General features: G+C 45.2%; 1 protein-coding gene across 2 annotated transcripts in view; it reads left to right on the top strand.

Annotated features, from left to right (window-relative positions):
* Positions 1–17020, top strand: part of LOC126210321 (uncharacterized) — a 423726-nt gene that overhangs the window by 51549 nt on the left and 355157 nt on the right. The window lies entirely within an intron of this gene.

Below are 17020 nucleotides of genomic sequence, written 5' to 3' on the forward strand. Positions count from 1 at the left end.
TTTTCTTCTACTCCTTCCCCTACAACTGCATTCCAGTCGCCCATGACTATTAGATTTTCGTCCCCCTTTACATACTGCATTTCCATTTCAATATCCTCATACACTTTCTCTATCTGTTCAGCTTGCGACGTCGGCATGTATACCTGAACTATCGTTGTCGGTGTTGGTCTGCTGTCGATTCTGATTAGAACAACCCGGTCACTGAACTGTTCACAGTAACACACCCTCTGCCCTGTCTTCCTATTCATAACGAATCCTACACCTGTTATACCATTTTCTGCTGCTGTTGATACTCATCTGACCAGACATCCTTGTTTTCCTTCCACTTCACTTCACTGACCCCTACTATATCTAGATTGGGCCTTTGCATTTCCATTTTCAGATTTTCTAGTTTCCCTACCACGTTCAAGCTTCTGACATTCCACGCCCCGACTCGTAGAACGTTATCCTTTCGTTGATTATTCAATGTTTTTCTCATGGTAACCTCCCCCTTGGCAGTCCCCTCCCGGAGATCCGAATGGGGGACTATTCTGAAATCTTTTGCCAATGGAGAGATCATCATGAGACTTCTTCAATTACAGGCCACATGTCCTGTGGATAGACGTTATGTGTCTTTAATGCAGTGGTTTCCATTGCCTTCTCCATCCTCATGTCGTTGATCATTGCTGATTCTTCCGCCTTTAGGGGCAATTTCCCACCCCTAGGACAAGAGAGTGCCCTGAACCTCTATCCGCTCCTCCGCCCTCTTTGACAAGGCCGTTGGCAGAATGAGGCTGCCAATGCTGATTATTTATCAAAATTTAGGCAGTGGCGGGGATCGAACCCGGGACCGAAGACGTTTTGATTATGAATCAAAGACGCTACCCCTAGACAACGGGTCCTATTGAATAGAATTGGGGAAAAGAGGAGTTTGTAGCACAACTTGACTAGAAGAAGGGATCGGTTGGTAGGACATGTTCTGAGGCATCAAGGGATCAACAATTTAGTATTGAAGGGGAGCGTGGAGGGTAAAAATCGTAGAGGGAGGCCAAGAGATGAATACACTAAGCAGATTCAGAAGGATGTAGGCTGCGGTACATACTGGGAGATGAAGAAGCTTGCACAGGATAGAGCAGCATGGAGAGCTGCATCAAACCAGTCTCAGGACGGAAGACCACAACAACTAAAGTGGTGTAAAAATTTTAAACATCTAAGTCTATGGAATCTAAAGATACGGCCATTTATTACATATATTTCCGTACTCGCAAAATCACTCATTAAAATGTGTAGGCTACTTTCAGTTTACCTATAATCATAAATTTGGCAAGAAGCAAGGTTTAACAGTGCAAGTAAAAGAGAAAACTGTTAATTTTTAGTACATCACACGAAATAAATATTTCTTTAATCATTTCTTATCTAGTTTTAAATTTAACATGAAAACATTATCTGGGTCCATACCTTGACACATTCAGTGTCCGTAACAGGCAAAAATCGTAGAGTTTTTCGACTCCCGGGGTGGCTGAATTGTCAATAAACGTAACTTAGTTTGTATGGAACCCTCGAACCCTAAGAGTGCGAAACCTTCTCGAACCTGCCAAATGGTTTTTTTTTGGGGGGGGGGGGGGCGGTGGTGATTTGTCGATCAGAAAGGTATCCCAAACATTATACAACGTGCTGGAAACTACTCGCTGTACTTGATCCTCTTTTTCCGGTTGTTTTCTGAACTGGAAAAAAGAGCATTTGTGTAGTACCTAACTTATTCACAGTACAGGATGTTTCAAAATTAGCCGACCGGTGTGGCCGAGTGGTTCTAGGCGCTTCAGTCTGGAACCGCGCGACCGCTACGGTCGCAGGTTCGAATCCTGCCTCGGGCATGGATGTGTGTGATGTCCTTAGGTTAGTTAGGTTTACGTTCTAAGTTCTAGGGGACTGATGACCTCAGATGTTAAGTCCCATAGTGCTCAGAGCCATTTGAACCATTTGTTACAAAATTGTACAACTTTGATCACGTACATTTCGGAAATAGTTGCAGGTAGAAATGTGCAGATTTGCGGGCATGACGTTCACCCACTCTCTCTCTCTCTCTCTCTCTCTCTCTCTCTCTCACACACACACACACACACACACACACACACACACACACACACACACACACCAAAATTTTTAGCAACCGTTTAGCTGAGTTCAGAGCTTGTGCCATCTGTCGCACGCAGTATATCTAAGCGATATTTCAGTTCTTCCCAAGTCCGGACAAGCATTTCCTCATTGGCGTGCGCTGTTGGTGCTCTGAAGCGAGTTCTTAGTACCTGAAGGTACCACACCGAGTTCTGGTAGGCTTCGTCCTCCACAAAGTCCGAAAGGAAAAAAATCTAATGGAGCTATGTTTGGAGACCATGGTGTTTTGTTTTCGAGTGCAAAGGCGAATCAGTTCTGTCGTTGCCCAACACAAGAACACGCTACGTATAGCTGTCCGTGCAAGAAACAAGATTATCTTAAATTCATGCTCCGACTCTGCTGTGTTTGCCTTGTGTTTTATTGGTAGTCGTAGTATGCTAATGTTATCGGAAATTGGAGCCTTCTAAAGCTGAATGTTAACTGAAATGAACAGAATTCGCCATACCACTACTGACTTACTTTTTTTCTCTTTCGGGAATACTGAGTAAATTTAGAAATTCTGATGGGAAGTTTACGCTTTCATCTTGATTCATCATCTTTTCAGTGGAGGTACACATTTCTGCTGAACTGCGTAATTTTTTTTTGGTAAAATTATTCGCTCACACAACCATTCTTTACGTAGCTTCTCTCTGTGAGAAGACATTTTTTTCGGTGCCCTATACCTCTATCTTAACTATGCTGCACAACTCATCGGGTAAGAAGGTTTTGCCGGAATGCCGGTCAATGCGATATCTGCCGTTTACGCGTACAATTCTACAACAATCGTTAGCATTCCAGAATATTCGCGAAAGTTGGTGAACATTATAGAATACTCTCGGTGTTTTTTCTAGTGACTACCACGGTGCGATGGCGACTTCACTCACATCACGTTGCTTATTTTCTCGTCATCTATTGACAGAATTGTGGTCTTCTCAGAAGTGAGATCTCTTTCTTCATTAATACAATGCACAACGTCCGTCCAGTATTGAACAAGACGGAATCTTATTTGATTTTTCACATTCATAGAAAGTAAGAACATAACAGTGTGTTACATATTTTCTCTTTCCAAGTTTTAAGATAAAAATTGTGTGGCGAGATACGAGGGTATTTTCAGTATATCACTTCATGTTTGAATGTGTAATTTACTATTTTTTCTGTGAAAGAGAAGTGCAGCACATTAAGAAACAGGCCTACAGTAATACTTTAATAAAGTTTTGACGTCTCACCACATTCCAAAACTGGCACCTGCCTAACAAATGAAAGTTTTAACATTCGTAACCAACTTGCTAGCGAAGATAAAGACTGAGAAATGCTGATAAGCTGCGCGCATATGGAAGGAAGAGGCCGCAGGAGATAAATTGCGCAAAGGAACATCTTCCTTACATGGCCACTACGCGTCACGCCCTCTAGCTGTATCTGACGTCAGAGGATGGAGTGAACGACGAGGATGAGAGAGAACTCGCTGAAGGTGACGAGCAAAGCAGCAACTACTGTTCTGGTAACGAAGGAAATCCTGTGTTTTTAGTAAATGTTTGCAAGTGCTGTCCCTATAAGGCGTTTCCATCAAAAACTCTTGCCACGGAAATGTAGGCCTATAATGGGGACATGGTACAATCCTCCTGAAACGTCCAGTTACTCTTCTTCTTCTTCTTTTTTCCGTTGTGGCCTACTGGGGACGAGGGGGCTCGTCTCTTTGCAAGAATCTTCTGTGTCGTCTTATCCCAGAAATCTTCCATTTTCTGGCTGTGGCCAAGCTTCGTCTCCTCTGTCCACATCGGGCTGCCGGTTGCTGTTCTCTTTTTGGTGGTAGTGGACACTGGAAGTACACCCCGTACAGTAATCTGCCGGAATTTGGACCGGTCCTGTATGGCTTCTAATGAAACTGGGTGTTGCTCCAGGTCCCATTTTACTGTGGTTATCTATTTTGTCTTGGAGGCTTTCCGTCCACCTTTCACGTTGAAGATACTGTTCGTCAGCCTGTAGAGGTTCATTTGGGTCAGATTTCCATAGACGACCAGTAGCCTTTACCTCACAGATGCGGTTATGTCTTCTTGTAGATGGAACAGCTTATGATTGTGTCTGATCCTGTCGTACCATCTTCTCTTATTCGCCGTAGTATTCTCCTAAGGATTTTCCGTTCCTTGACCTCCAGTTTCCTGTGTTGACCCTTAATGTTCATTAAGAGCTATTCAGAGGCGGAAAATATGGAGGATCTTACTACTGAGTTGTAATGTTTAAGATATTTGGAAAGGTGCTCAGAGTCGTAAATGCTCTTGCGGGGGTGGGATACCATCTCCAAATTGGCACATCTGGTATTTATGCGAATACTCATCGTCATTTTTTAAAATCCACTCTCTAAATACTTGACTCCATGGACTTAGCTGCTGTGCCATATAGGCCCAGTAGTGGCTGAGTAGCCTCCTCTACGTTGTTGGATAACAAGATAAAGTCATCTGTAAAGGCCAGGCGGGGTACATTGAGGTTTACTTTCCTGCATCCAATCTTCATTGCAGTTCATGATGATAGTGAGCAAGTCCATTCCATGATAACCTGCTCCAGCATGCAACTGAAGACTGTGCACAAATAAATAAGAATTGGGTACTGATTTTGCTAAAGCAGCCACTGAATGGAAATATCATCGTAACTAGTTTTCTAATGTTGATGTTCTAGCAAACAGGTTTTCATCTATGCTACGAGGGCAGTTCAATAAGTAATGCAACACATTTTTTTTCTGAAACAGGGGTTGTTTTATTCAGCATTGAAATACACCAGGTTATTCCCCAATCTTTTAGCTACACAACACTATTTTTCAACGTAATCTCCATTCAATGCTACGGCCTTACGCCACCTTGAAATGAGGGCCTGTATGCCTGCACGGTACCATTCCACTGGTCGATGTTGGAGCCAACGTCTTGCTGCATCAATAACTTCTTCATCATCCGCGTAGTGCGTCCCACGGATTGCGTCCTTCATTGGGCCAAACATATGGAAATCCGACGGTGCGAGATCGGGGCTGTAGGGTGCATGAGGAAGAACAGTCCACCGAAGTTTTGTGAGCTCCTCTCGGGTGCGAAGACTTGTGTGAGGTCTTGCGTTGTCATGAAGAAGGAGAAGTTCGTTCTGATTTTTGTGCCTACGAACACGCTGAAGTCGTTTCTTCAATTTCTGAAGAGTAGCACAATACACTTCAGAGTTGATCGTTTGACCATGGGGAAGGACATCGAACAGAATAACCCCTTCAGCGTCCCAGAAGACTGCAACCATGACTTTACCGGCTGAGGGTATGGCTTTAAACTTTTTCTTGGTAGGGGAGTGGGTGTGGCGCCACTCCATTGATTGCCGTTTTGTTTCAGGTTCGAAGTGATTAACCCATGTTTCATCGCCTGTAACAATCTTTGACAAGAAATTGTCACCCTCAGCCACATGACAAGCAAGCAATTCCGCACAGATGGTTCTCCTTTGCTCTTTATGGTGTTCGGTTAGACAACGAGGGACCCAGCGGGAACAAACCTTTGAATATCCCAACTGGTGAACAATTGTGACAGCACTACCAACAGAGATGTCAAGTTGAGCACTGAGTTGTTTGATGGTGATCCGTCGATCATCTCGAACGAGTGTGTTCGCACGCTCCGCCATTGCAGGAGTCACAGCTGTGCACGGCCGGCCCGCACGCGGGAGGTCAGACAGTCTTGCTTGACCTTGCGGCGATGATGACACACGCTTTGCCCAACGACTCACCGTGCTTTTGTCCACTGCCAGATCACCGTAGACATTCTGCAAGCTCCTATGAATATCTGAGATGCCCTGGTTTTCCGCCATAAGAAACTCGATCACTTCCCGTTGTTTGCAACGCACATCCGTTACAGACGCCATTTTAACAGCTCCGTACAGGGCTGCCACCTGTCGCAAGTCAATGAAACTATACGAGACGAAGCGGGAATGTTTGAAAATATTCCACAAGAAATTTCCGGTTTTTTCAACCAAAATTGGCCGAGAAAAAAAAGTGTTGCATTACTTATTGAACTGCCCTCGCATTTGGATTAAATGGTTGAAATGGCTCTGAGCACTATGGGACTCAAAATTTTTGGTCATAAGTCCCCTAGAACTTAGAACTACTTAAACGTAACTAACCTAAGGACATCACACACATCCATGCCCGAGGCAGGATTCGAACCTGCGACCGTAGCAGTCGCGCGGTTCCTGACTGAGCGCCTAGAACCGCTAGATCACCGCGGCCGGCCTATTTGGATTAACTACGCTGAGAAAACAAAAGTAAATTGGTGCGTTTTTCTTGAGGCTCATAAAATGGACGTGGGACAGTCTGTTAACTCAAGAATCCAATTATATTCATACACAAACTACGATATGGATTCGCAAACTGCGAATACGTTCCACCTTCCAAACTTCACAGAAGTACTGCTGCGAAACTTGCTGGATTTACACTCTTGGAAGAAATTTTACCGCAGAGACATGTCTTAACCACAAGAGAGGGGCAGTTTCAAGGATGAATTCGCTCCGGAAATAGCCCCCAGGTTGTGACTAAGACATGTCTCTGCGGTAAGCTTGCTTCCAAGAGTGTTAATCCCGCAAGTTTCGCAGCAGTACTTCCGTGAAGTTTGGAAGGTTGGAGACGAGGTACTGGCGGAAGTAAAGCTGTGAGGCTGGGTTGTGAGTCGTACCCGGGTTGCTCAGTTGGTGGAGCCATTTCCCGGGAAAAGCAAAGGTCCTGGGTTCGAGACACGGACCAGCACACCGTTTTAATATCCCAGGAAATTCAACCAAATTGTACACTGAAGAGCCAAAGAAACTGGTTCACCTGCCTGATGTCGTGTAGGGCCCCCGCGAACACGCAGAAGTGCCGCAACACGACGTCGCATGGACTCGACTGATGTCTGAAGTAGTGCTAGAGGGAACTGATACGATGAATCCTGAAGCGCTGTCCATAAATTCGTAAGAGTACGAGGGGGGGGGGGGGGGTATGTTCTGAATAGCACGTTGCAAGGCATCTGAGATACGCCCCCGCAGCGTTTGGTGGTCAACGGAAGTGTTTAAACTCACAAGAGTGTTTCTAGAGCCACTCTGCAGCAATTCTGGACGTGTGGGGTGTCGCATTGTCCTGCTGGAATTGCCCACGTCCTTCGGAATGCACATTAGACATGAATGGATGCAGGTGAGCACACAGGATGCTTACGTACGTGTCACCTGTCAGAGTCGTATCTAGACGTATCAGGGGTCCCGTATCACTCCAACTGCACAAGCCCGACGCCATTACGGAGCCTGCACCAGCTTGAATAGTCCTCTGCTGACATGCAGGATCCGTGGATTCATGTCGTCGTCTCCATACCCGTACACGTCCATCCTCTGGATACAATTTGAAACAAGACTCGTCTGTCCAGGAAACGTGTTTCTACTCATCAACAGTGCAATGTCGGTGTTGACGGGCCCAGGCGAGTCGTAAAGCTTTGTGTCGTGCAGTCATCAAGGGTACACGAGTGGGTCTTCGGCTCCAAAAGCCCATATCGATGATGGTTCGTTGAATGGTTCGCACGCTGACACCTGTTGATGGCGCAGCATTGAAATCTGCAACAGTTTGCGGAATGGTTGCACTTCCCTCACGTTGAGCGATTCTCTTCAATCATTGTTGGTCACTTTCTTGCAGGATCTTTTTCCGGCCGCAGTGATGTCGGAGATTCGATGTTTTACCGGATTCCTGATACGGTACACTCGTGTAATTATCGTAGGAGAATATCCTTACTTCATCGTTACCTCGGAGATTCTGTGTCCCATCGCTCGTGCGCCGACTATAACACCACGTTCAAACTCACTAAAATCTTGATCATCTGCTATTGTAGCAGTAGCAGCAGTAACCGATGTGACATCTGTGCCAGACACTTGTCTTATGCAGGTTGTAGCCGAACGCAGCACTGTATTCTGCCTGTTTACATATCTGTGTATTTGAATACGCGTGTCTAGTTTCTCTGGCGCTTCAGTGTATATTATGTCGGTTTCTGACCGTTCTCGCTTCTCTTCATGTAAATCGCTACCTCGAAAGAATAACTTCAACGGTAGTACTGCAGGTTATCTTGTCGCCAACACGAGACAGAAAAGACGTTAGAAGAATCTGAGGGATGACGACCGTAGAGAGAGAGACTTTTCAGGCAAAGTGCTGAATATACACTTTTCCGTATAAGGAGCGAGTAGGTAACTGTTCGACCGTCGTCAGGACACGGCCCGGTCTGTTTTCGCTCTTCCATTGACAGCTTCACAGGTTGCGGAGAACCTGGTGTCGCAGTTAACGGTGTCCCCCAACGGTAAGTAGTGACAATAGACCGCTGTTGTTCCAGAGCGCCTTCTTTCCAGGCGTGTCGTTTTGTCCCTGCTGACGCCCCCCCGTTCGAGACAAGAGCGCTGCATTCTGTCGGTGTCAGGCGAGTTACGGGCGCCGGAATGTGCGTGTCAGGAGATAATGCGGCGGCTATACGGAGAAATCAGCCAGAGCCCGGCTGACTGCGGCGGAATGTACTTGCCGCGCACCTGCGGCCTTTGGCTGGAGTCGCGTTACTCGAAACAATAGGCGCACCTCACAGTGATCGTGTCTGGCTGGCGTCTGCCGTTATGTGGGAGAACATAAAACGAAGGGTTTTCTCGTCGAGAAGAGAAATCACATATTAACGTGCAAGTTACGTGTACAGCAAATAGAAATTAGGAAAGGGAAACAAAGTTCAAGAAAATGAAGTAAAAACGATTTTTGCCGAGGGTATTGTTATTCTGTCAGAGATAGCAAAAGATGGTAAGACAGAGATTTAGGAACCAGGTATTAAATTGTAAGGCATTTCCAGGGGCAAACGGTTCAAATGGCTCTGACCACTATGGTACTTAACTTCTGAGGTCATCAGTCCCCTAGAACCTAGAACTATTGAAACCTAACTAACCTAAGGACATCACACACATCCATGCCCGAGGCAGGATTCGAACCTGCGACCGTAGCGGTCACGCGGTTCCAGACTGTAGCGCCTGGAACCGCGCGGCCACTTGGGCTGGCTTTCCAGGGGCAGATGTGGACTCTGACCACAATATATTGGTTATGAACTGTAGATTAAAACTGAAGAAACTGCAAAAAGGTGGGAATTTAAGGAGATGGGACCTGGATAAACTGACTAAACCAGAGGTTGTACAGAGTTTGAGGGAGAGCATAAGGGAACAATTGACAGGAATGGGAGAAAGAAATACAGTAGAAGAAGAATGGGTAGTTTTGAGAGATAAAGCAGTGAAGGCAGCAGAGGATCTAGTAGGTAAAAAGACGAGGGCTAGTAGAAATCCTTGGGTAACAGAAGAAATATTGAATTTAATTGATGAAAGGAGAAAATATAAAAATGCAGTAAATGAAGCAGGCAAAAAGGAATACAAACGTCTCAAAAATGAGATCGACAGGAAGTGCAAAATGGCTAAGCAGGGATGGCTGGAGGACAAATGTGAGGATGTAGAGGCTTATCTCACCAGGGGTAAGATTAATACTGCCTACAGGAAAATTAAAGAGACCTTTGGAGAAAACAGAACCACCCAGTTCTAAGCAAAGAAGGGAAGGCAGAAAGGTGGAAGGAGTATATAGAGGGTCTATACAAGGGCGATGTACTTGAGGACAATATTATGGAAATGGAAGAGGATGTAGATGAAGATGAAATGGGAGATACGATACTGCGTGAAGAGTTTCACAGAGCACTGAAATACCTGAGTCCAAACAAGGCCCCGGTAGTAGACAACATTCCATTAGAACTACTGATGGCCTTGGTAGAGCCAGTCCTGACAAAACTCTACCATCTGGTGAGCAAGATGTCTGAGACAGGCGAAATACCCTCAGACTTCAAGAAAAATATAATAATTCCAATCCCAAAGAAACCAGGTGTTGACAGATGTGAAAATTACTGAACTATAAGTTTAATAAGCCACTTCTGCAAAATACTACCACGAATTCTTTACAGACGAATGGAAAAACTGGTAGAAGCCGACCTTGGGGAAGGTCAGTCTGGATTCCGTAGAAATCTTGGAACACGTGAGGCAATACTGCCCCTACGACTTATCTTAGAAGCTAGATTAAGAAAAGGCAAACCTACGTTTCTAGCATTTGTAGACTTAGAGAAACCTTTTGACAATGTTGACTGGAATACTCTTTCAAATTCTGAAGGTGGGAGGGGTCAAAAACAGGGAGCGAATGGCTATTTACAATTTGTACAGAAACCAGATGGCAGTTACAAGAGACGAGGGGCATGAAAGAGAAGGGGAAGCTAGTGAGACACGGTTGTAGCCTCTCCCCAATGTTATTCAATCTGTATATTGAGAAAGCAGTAAAGGAAACAAAAGAAAAATTCGGAGTAGGTATTAAAATCCATGGATAATAAATAAAAACTTTGAGGTTCGCCGATGACATTGTAATTCTGTCAGAGACAGCAAAGGACTTGGAAGAGCAGTTGAACGGAATAGACAGTGTCGTGAAAGGAGGGTATAAGATGAACACCAACAAAACCAAAACGAGGATAATGGAATGTAGTCGAATTAAGTCTGGTGACGCTGAGGGAATTAGATTAGGAAATGAGACGGTTAAAGTAGTAAAGGAGTTTTGCTATTTGGGGAGCAAAAGAACTGATGATGGTCGAAGTAGAGAAGATATAAAATGTAGACTGGCAATGGCAAGGAAAGCGTTTCTGAAGAAGAGAAATTTGTTAACATCGAGTATAGATTTAAGTGTCAGGAAGTCGTTTCTGAAAATATTTGTATGGAGCGTAGCCATGTATGGAAGTGAAACATGGAAGATAAATAGATTGGACAAGAAGAGAATAGAAGATTTCGAAATGTGGTGCTACAGAAGTATGTTGAAGATTAGATGGGTAGATCACATAACTAATGAGGAGGTACTGAATAGGATTGGGGAGAAGTTTGTGGCACAACTTGACTAGAAGAAGGGATCGGTTGGTAGGACATGTTCTGAGGCATCGAGGGATTACCAATTTAGTATTGGAGGGCAGCGTGGAGGGTAAAACTCGTAGAGGGAGACCAAGAGATGATTACACTAAACAGATTCAGAAGGATGTAGTTTGCAGTAGGTACTGGGAGATGAAGAAGCTTGCACAGGATAGAGTAGCATGGGGAGCTGCATCAAACCAGTCTCAGGACTGAAGGCCACAACAACAACTACAACAACAACAACAACAACAACAACAGCAAAAGATGCGGAAGATCAGTTGAACTGAAAGAATAGTATATTAAAAAGAGGATATAAGCTGAACATCAATGAAAGTATAATACAAGTAGTAGAATGTACTCACATCGGGCAAAGCTGAAGAAATTACGTTAGGAAATAAGATACTAGAAGTAGCACATATGTTTGGTATTTGAGTATCCCAGTATTCGTGTGAAATGCGGACTACAAACAGTTCAGACAACAGGTCAGAAGATTACTTGTTGGTGGTGTGGTCTTCAGTCCAAAGACTGGTTGTGATGCAGCACTCCATGACACTCTATCCTGTACAAGCCTCTTCATCTCCAAATATCTACTGCAACTTACGTCCTTCTGAATCTGCTTGGTATATTCATCTCTTAATCTCCCTCTACAATTTTTAACACCCATACTTCCCCCCAGTACCAATTTGGTGTTCCCTTCATGTCTCAAAACGTGTAATACCAACCTATCCATTCTTCTAGTTAGGGTGCGCCACAACTTCCTTTTTCTCCCCATTTCCATTCAGTATCTCCTCATTAGTTACGTGCCCATCCAATCTCAAGCATTCTTCTCTAACACCACATTTCCAATGCTTCTATTTTCTTGTTATCTAAACTGTTTATCGTTAATATTTCACTTCCATACACGGCTACGAGGCAGATAAATGCCTTCGGAAATGATTTCCTGGCACTTGAATCTATATTCGATGCTGACAAAGTTCTGTTCTTCGGAAAAGCTTTTGTTGCCATTGCCAGTCTAAATTTGATATAATCTCTACTTCGGTCATCATCAGTTATTTTTCTGCTCTAATTGTAAAACTTATCTACTACTTTAAGTGCCTAATTTCCTAATCTAATTTCCTTAGCGTCACCTGATTTAAATCGACTGCATTCCGTTAACCTTGTTTTGCTTTTTTTGATGTTCATCTTACACTATATTATCAAAAGTATCCGGACACCACCAGAAACATACGTTTTTCGTATTAGGTGCATTGTGCTGCCATTTAATACCACGTACTCGGTATCATCAACCTCAGTAGTCATTAGAGTGAGAGAGCAGAATGGAGCGCTCCGCGGAACTCACGGACTTCGACCGTGGTCAGCTGATTGGGTGCCACTTGTCATACGCCTATACATCCCTAGGTTCAGTGTTTCCGATGTGATAGTGAAGTGGAAACACGAAGAGACACATACAGCACAAAAGCGTACAGGCCGACCTCGTCTGTTGACTGACAGAGACCGCCGACAGTTGCAGAGTCGTATTGTGTAATGGGTAGGCACCTATCCAGTCAATCACACAGGAATTCCAAACTGCATCAGGACCCACTGCAAGTACTATCACAGTTAGGCAAGGGGTGAGAAAACTTGGATTTCATGGTCTAGTGGCTGCCTATACGCGGCACATCACGCCGGTAAATGCCAAACGACGCCTCCCTTGGTGTAAGGAGCGTAAACATTGGACGATTGAACAATGGAAAAACTTCGTGTTGAGTGACGAATCACGGTACACAATGTGGCGATCCGATGGCAGGGAATGGATATGGCGAATGCTCGGTGAACGTCATCTGCCAGCGTGTGTAGTGCCAACAGTAGAATTCGGAGGCGGTGGTGTCATTGTGTGGTCGTGTTTTGCGTGGCACTATCACAGCACAGGCCTACATTGACGTTTTACGCACGTTTTTGCTTCCCACTGTTGAAGAGCAATCCGTGGATGGCGATTTCATCTTTCAACACGATCGAGCATCTGTTCATAATGCACGGCCTGTGGCGGAGTGGTTACACGACGATAACGTCCATGTAATGGACTGGCCTGCACAGAGTCCTGACCTGAATCCTATAAAACACCTTTGGCATGTTTTGGAACGCCAACTTTGTGCCAGGTCTCACCGACCGACATCGATACCTCTTCTCGGTGCAGCACTGCGTGAAGAATGGGCTGCCATTCCCCAAGAAAGCTTCCAGCACCTGATTGAATGTATGCCTTAGAGAGTGGCAGCTGTCATCAAGGCTAAGGGTGGGCCAACACCATACTGAATGGGCGCCACGAACTAGTAAATTACTTTCAGCCAGGTGGCCGAATACTTTTAATCACATTGTGTATATCCTCCTTTGAAGACACCGTCCACTCCGTTCAATTGCTCTTTCAAGTCCTTTTTTGTCTCTGACAATTACAATGCCATCGGCAAATCTCAGAGTTTTTATTTCTTCTCTCTGAACTTTAATTCTTACTCCAAAATTTTCTTTGGCTTCCTTTATTGCTTGGTTAATATACAGTTTTAATAAAATCGGAGATAGACCACAACCCTGCCTCACTCCCTTCTCAACTATTGCTTCCTTTTCTTGCCCCTCGATTCTTACAACTGCCGTCTGGTTTCTGATCAAGTTTTAAACAGCCTTTTGGGCCCTTTACGAGGTGCATTCAAGTTCTAAGGCCTCCGATTTTTTTTCTAATTAACTACCCACCCGAAATTGATGAAACTGGCGTTACTTCTCGACGTAAGTGCCCTGCAGACGTAGTCATTTTTCACAACGCTGACGCCATGATTCCATGGCAGAGGCGAAGGCTTCTTTAGGAGTCTGGTTTGACGACTGGAAAATCGCTGAGACAATAGCAGCACGACTGGTGAATGTGCGGCCACGGAGAGTGTCTTTCATTGTTGGTTCAAATGGCTCTGAGCACTATGGGACTCAACTGCTGAGGTCATTAGTCCCCTAGAACTTAGAACTAGTTAAACCTAACTAACCTAAGGACATCACAAACATCCATGCCCGAGGCAGGATTCGAACCTGCGACCGTAGCGGTCTTGCGGTTCCAGACTGCAGCGCCTTTAACCACACGGCCACTTCGGCCGGCTTTTATTGTTGGAAAAAGCCAAAAGTCACTAGGAGCCAGGTCAGGTGAGTAGGGAGCATGAGGAATCACTTCAAAGTTGTTATCATGAAGAAACTGTTGCGTAACGTTAGCTCGATGTGCGGGTGCGTTGTCTTGGTGAAACAGCACACGCGCAGCTCTTCCCGGACGTTTTTGTTGCAGTGCAGGAAGGAATTTGTTCTTCAAAACAGTTTCGTAGGATGCACCTGTTACCGTAGTGCCCTTTGGAATGCAATGGGTAAGGATTATGCCCTCGCTGTCCAAGAACAGGGACACCATTTTTCCAGCACTGGCGGTTACCCGAAATTTTTTTGGTGGCGGTGAATCTGTGTGCTTCCATTGAGCTGACGGGCGGTTTGTTTCTGGATTGAAAAATGGCATCCACGTCTCATCCATTGTCACAACTGACGAAAAGAAAGTCCCATTCATGCTGTCGTTGCGTGTCAACATTGCTCGGCAACATGCCACACGGGCAGCTGTGTGGTCGTCTGTCAGCATTCGTGGCACCCACCTGGATGACACTGTTCGCATTTTCAGGTCGTCATGCAGGATTGTGTGCACAGAACTCACAGAAATGCCAACTCTGGAGGCGATCTGTTCAACAGTCATTCGGCGATCCCCCAAAACAGTTCTCTCCACTTTCTCGATCGTGTCGTCAGACCGGCTTGTGCGAGCCCGAGGTTGTTTCGGTTTGTTGTCACACGATGTTCTGCCTTCATTAAACTGTTGCACCCACGAACGCACTTTCGACACATCCATAACTCCATCACCACATGTCTCCTTCAACTGTCGATGAATTTCAATTGGTTTCACACCACGCAAATTCAGAAAACGAATGATTGCACACTGTTCAAGTAAGGAAAACGTCGCCATTTTAAGTATTTAAAACAGTTCTCATTCTCGCCGCTGGCGGTAAAATTCCATCTGCCGTACGGTGCTGCCATCTCTGGGACGTATTGACAATGAACGCGGCCTCATTTTAAAACAATGCACATGTCTCTATCTCTTTCCAGTCCGGAGAAAAGAAATCGGAGGCCTTAGAACTTGAATGCACGTCGTATTTCACCCTTGCTTCCTTCATTATTACAAACAGAGCAATCCAGTCAATATTGACAGAAGCTGTCTATAAATGTAGGCTTCCCTTTCCTTAAGATAGAAAAAGATGATGATGGCCATGATAATGATGAAGACGAGAATAGAAGCTTTTGAAATGTGATGATGATGATTGGTTTGTGGGGCGCTCAACTGCGCGGTCCTCAGCGCCCGTACAAAGTACCAGTTAGGACACAGTCCAACTTTTACACAATCCAGTCCATCTGCTGTCAAGAATGATGATTATGATGAAATGGTGGGGAAAACACAAACGCCCAGTCCCCGTGCAGAGAGAAATCCCCGACACGGCCAGGAATCGAACCCGGGGCCCCGTGATCTAGAGGCAGTAGCGTTAGCCAGTAGACCACGAGCTGTGGACTTGAAATACGATGCTGTAGGAAAATGCTGAAGATAAAAGAGTGGTAAATCGGCTGATCGGAGAGGGGAATTAAAAACTTTCTCAGTGCCAAACCGTAGATTTCTCAGGAGGATGAAAAAAACATATCTCTATTTATGTTTAACTAATTTCAAACAAAAATGAGGATTCAGTACAAACTAAATTATGTGTATGGGACATAATGATAATGATAATAATAATAATAATAATAATAATAATAATAATTTTGTGTGGCTCAATGTCCTGATGCAAGTGCTTCTATGGGACGCCACTTTGGCAACTTGTATGTCCCTGACCGTACCCAGTTACCCTACTGGACTAAGGGAACCTACAGTGTCACGTGATGCTTCCGACGATTCCTCACCTCGTTAAGGGGTGAAGGCTACGTTAAAAGAAAGACCGAAAAATCCGTAGTTCAACCGAGATTCGACCCGGCGACCTCTCGGCTTCCAGGTATCCACTTTAGCTGTAGATCACCAGGTCCGACATGTGTACTAGAGATGGGGGATCCGCTCTTGAACTAATTCATAGAGTTCAATCTTTCAAAGGAGTGAACAATCAGTGATTCAGAAAAAAAGAACGGTAGCTCCAAACGTTTCCCAGGCAGAGAGAGAGAGAGAGAGAGAGAGAGAGAGAGAGAGAGAGACGGAGCATATCAGCAGCGCCTCTGCTGGTCAGAGCACAGTGCACGCCACGCAACACAGCCAGCGCCGGCCTCTGCCCTGCTTCTACCTTGGCTGCCTGCATTGTGCAGTGCCCCATTGGATTTTGTGTTTCACATATGCCCGGCCGTCTCTGTGCGTCGTCTGCCGTGTGCACTGTGCAGTGTCTGGCGCAGCTTAACTTCGCATAGCACTCTGTCGGCGATCGTTTCAGTCGCACGTCCTGCCCTCTGGGCAGTTGATGCCAGCAACAGGACAGAGAGCCACCTAGCGGATAACATAGGAACTACTTGCAAAAACCTGCTCGCAAGGGACTGGACGATTTGTCTCGGAGCGGGTGAGCTCCCCCCACCCTCGGAACTCGCCCGCTCAACGCTCACCCCACCGTCTCGACTCTAGCCAGAGCGTCGAGCAAAGCGACTCTGGTGTCACTCTGGTCTCGGCGGTCTCAGCTCACGCAGTAATACAGCTCGCGGCTCGACCTGCTCGACTCAGCGCCTCTGCATCGGAGTTTGTCCCCACTGGATATTGTTCTTCGTAGTAATACCGCTATGTATATTACATTATTATGTTATGTATACATCAATTGTTTTTATTTTATTTTTATTTGTTTAAACTGATTAGATTAGGTTCCTGATGACTACTCTTACT

The sequence above is a fragment of the Schistocerca nitens genome, chromosome 10 (assembly GCF_023898315.1).
Source record: "Schistocerca nitens isolate TAMUIC-IGC-003100 chromosome 10, iqSchNite1.1, whole genome shotgun sequence".
NCBI classification, from domain to species: Eukaryota; Metazoa; Arthropoda; class Insecta; order Orthoptera; family Acrididae; genus Schistocerca; species Schistocerca nitens.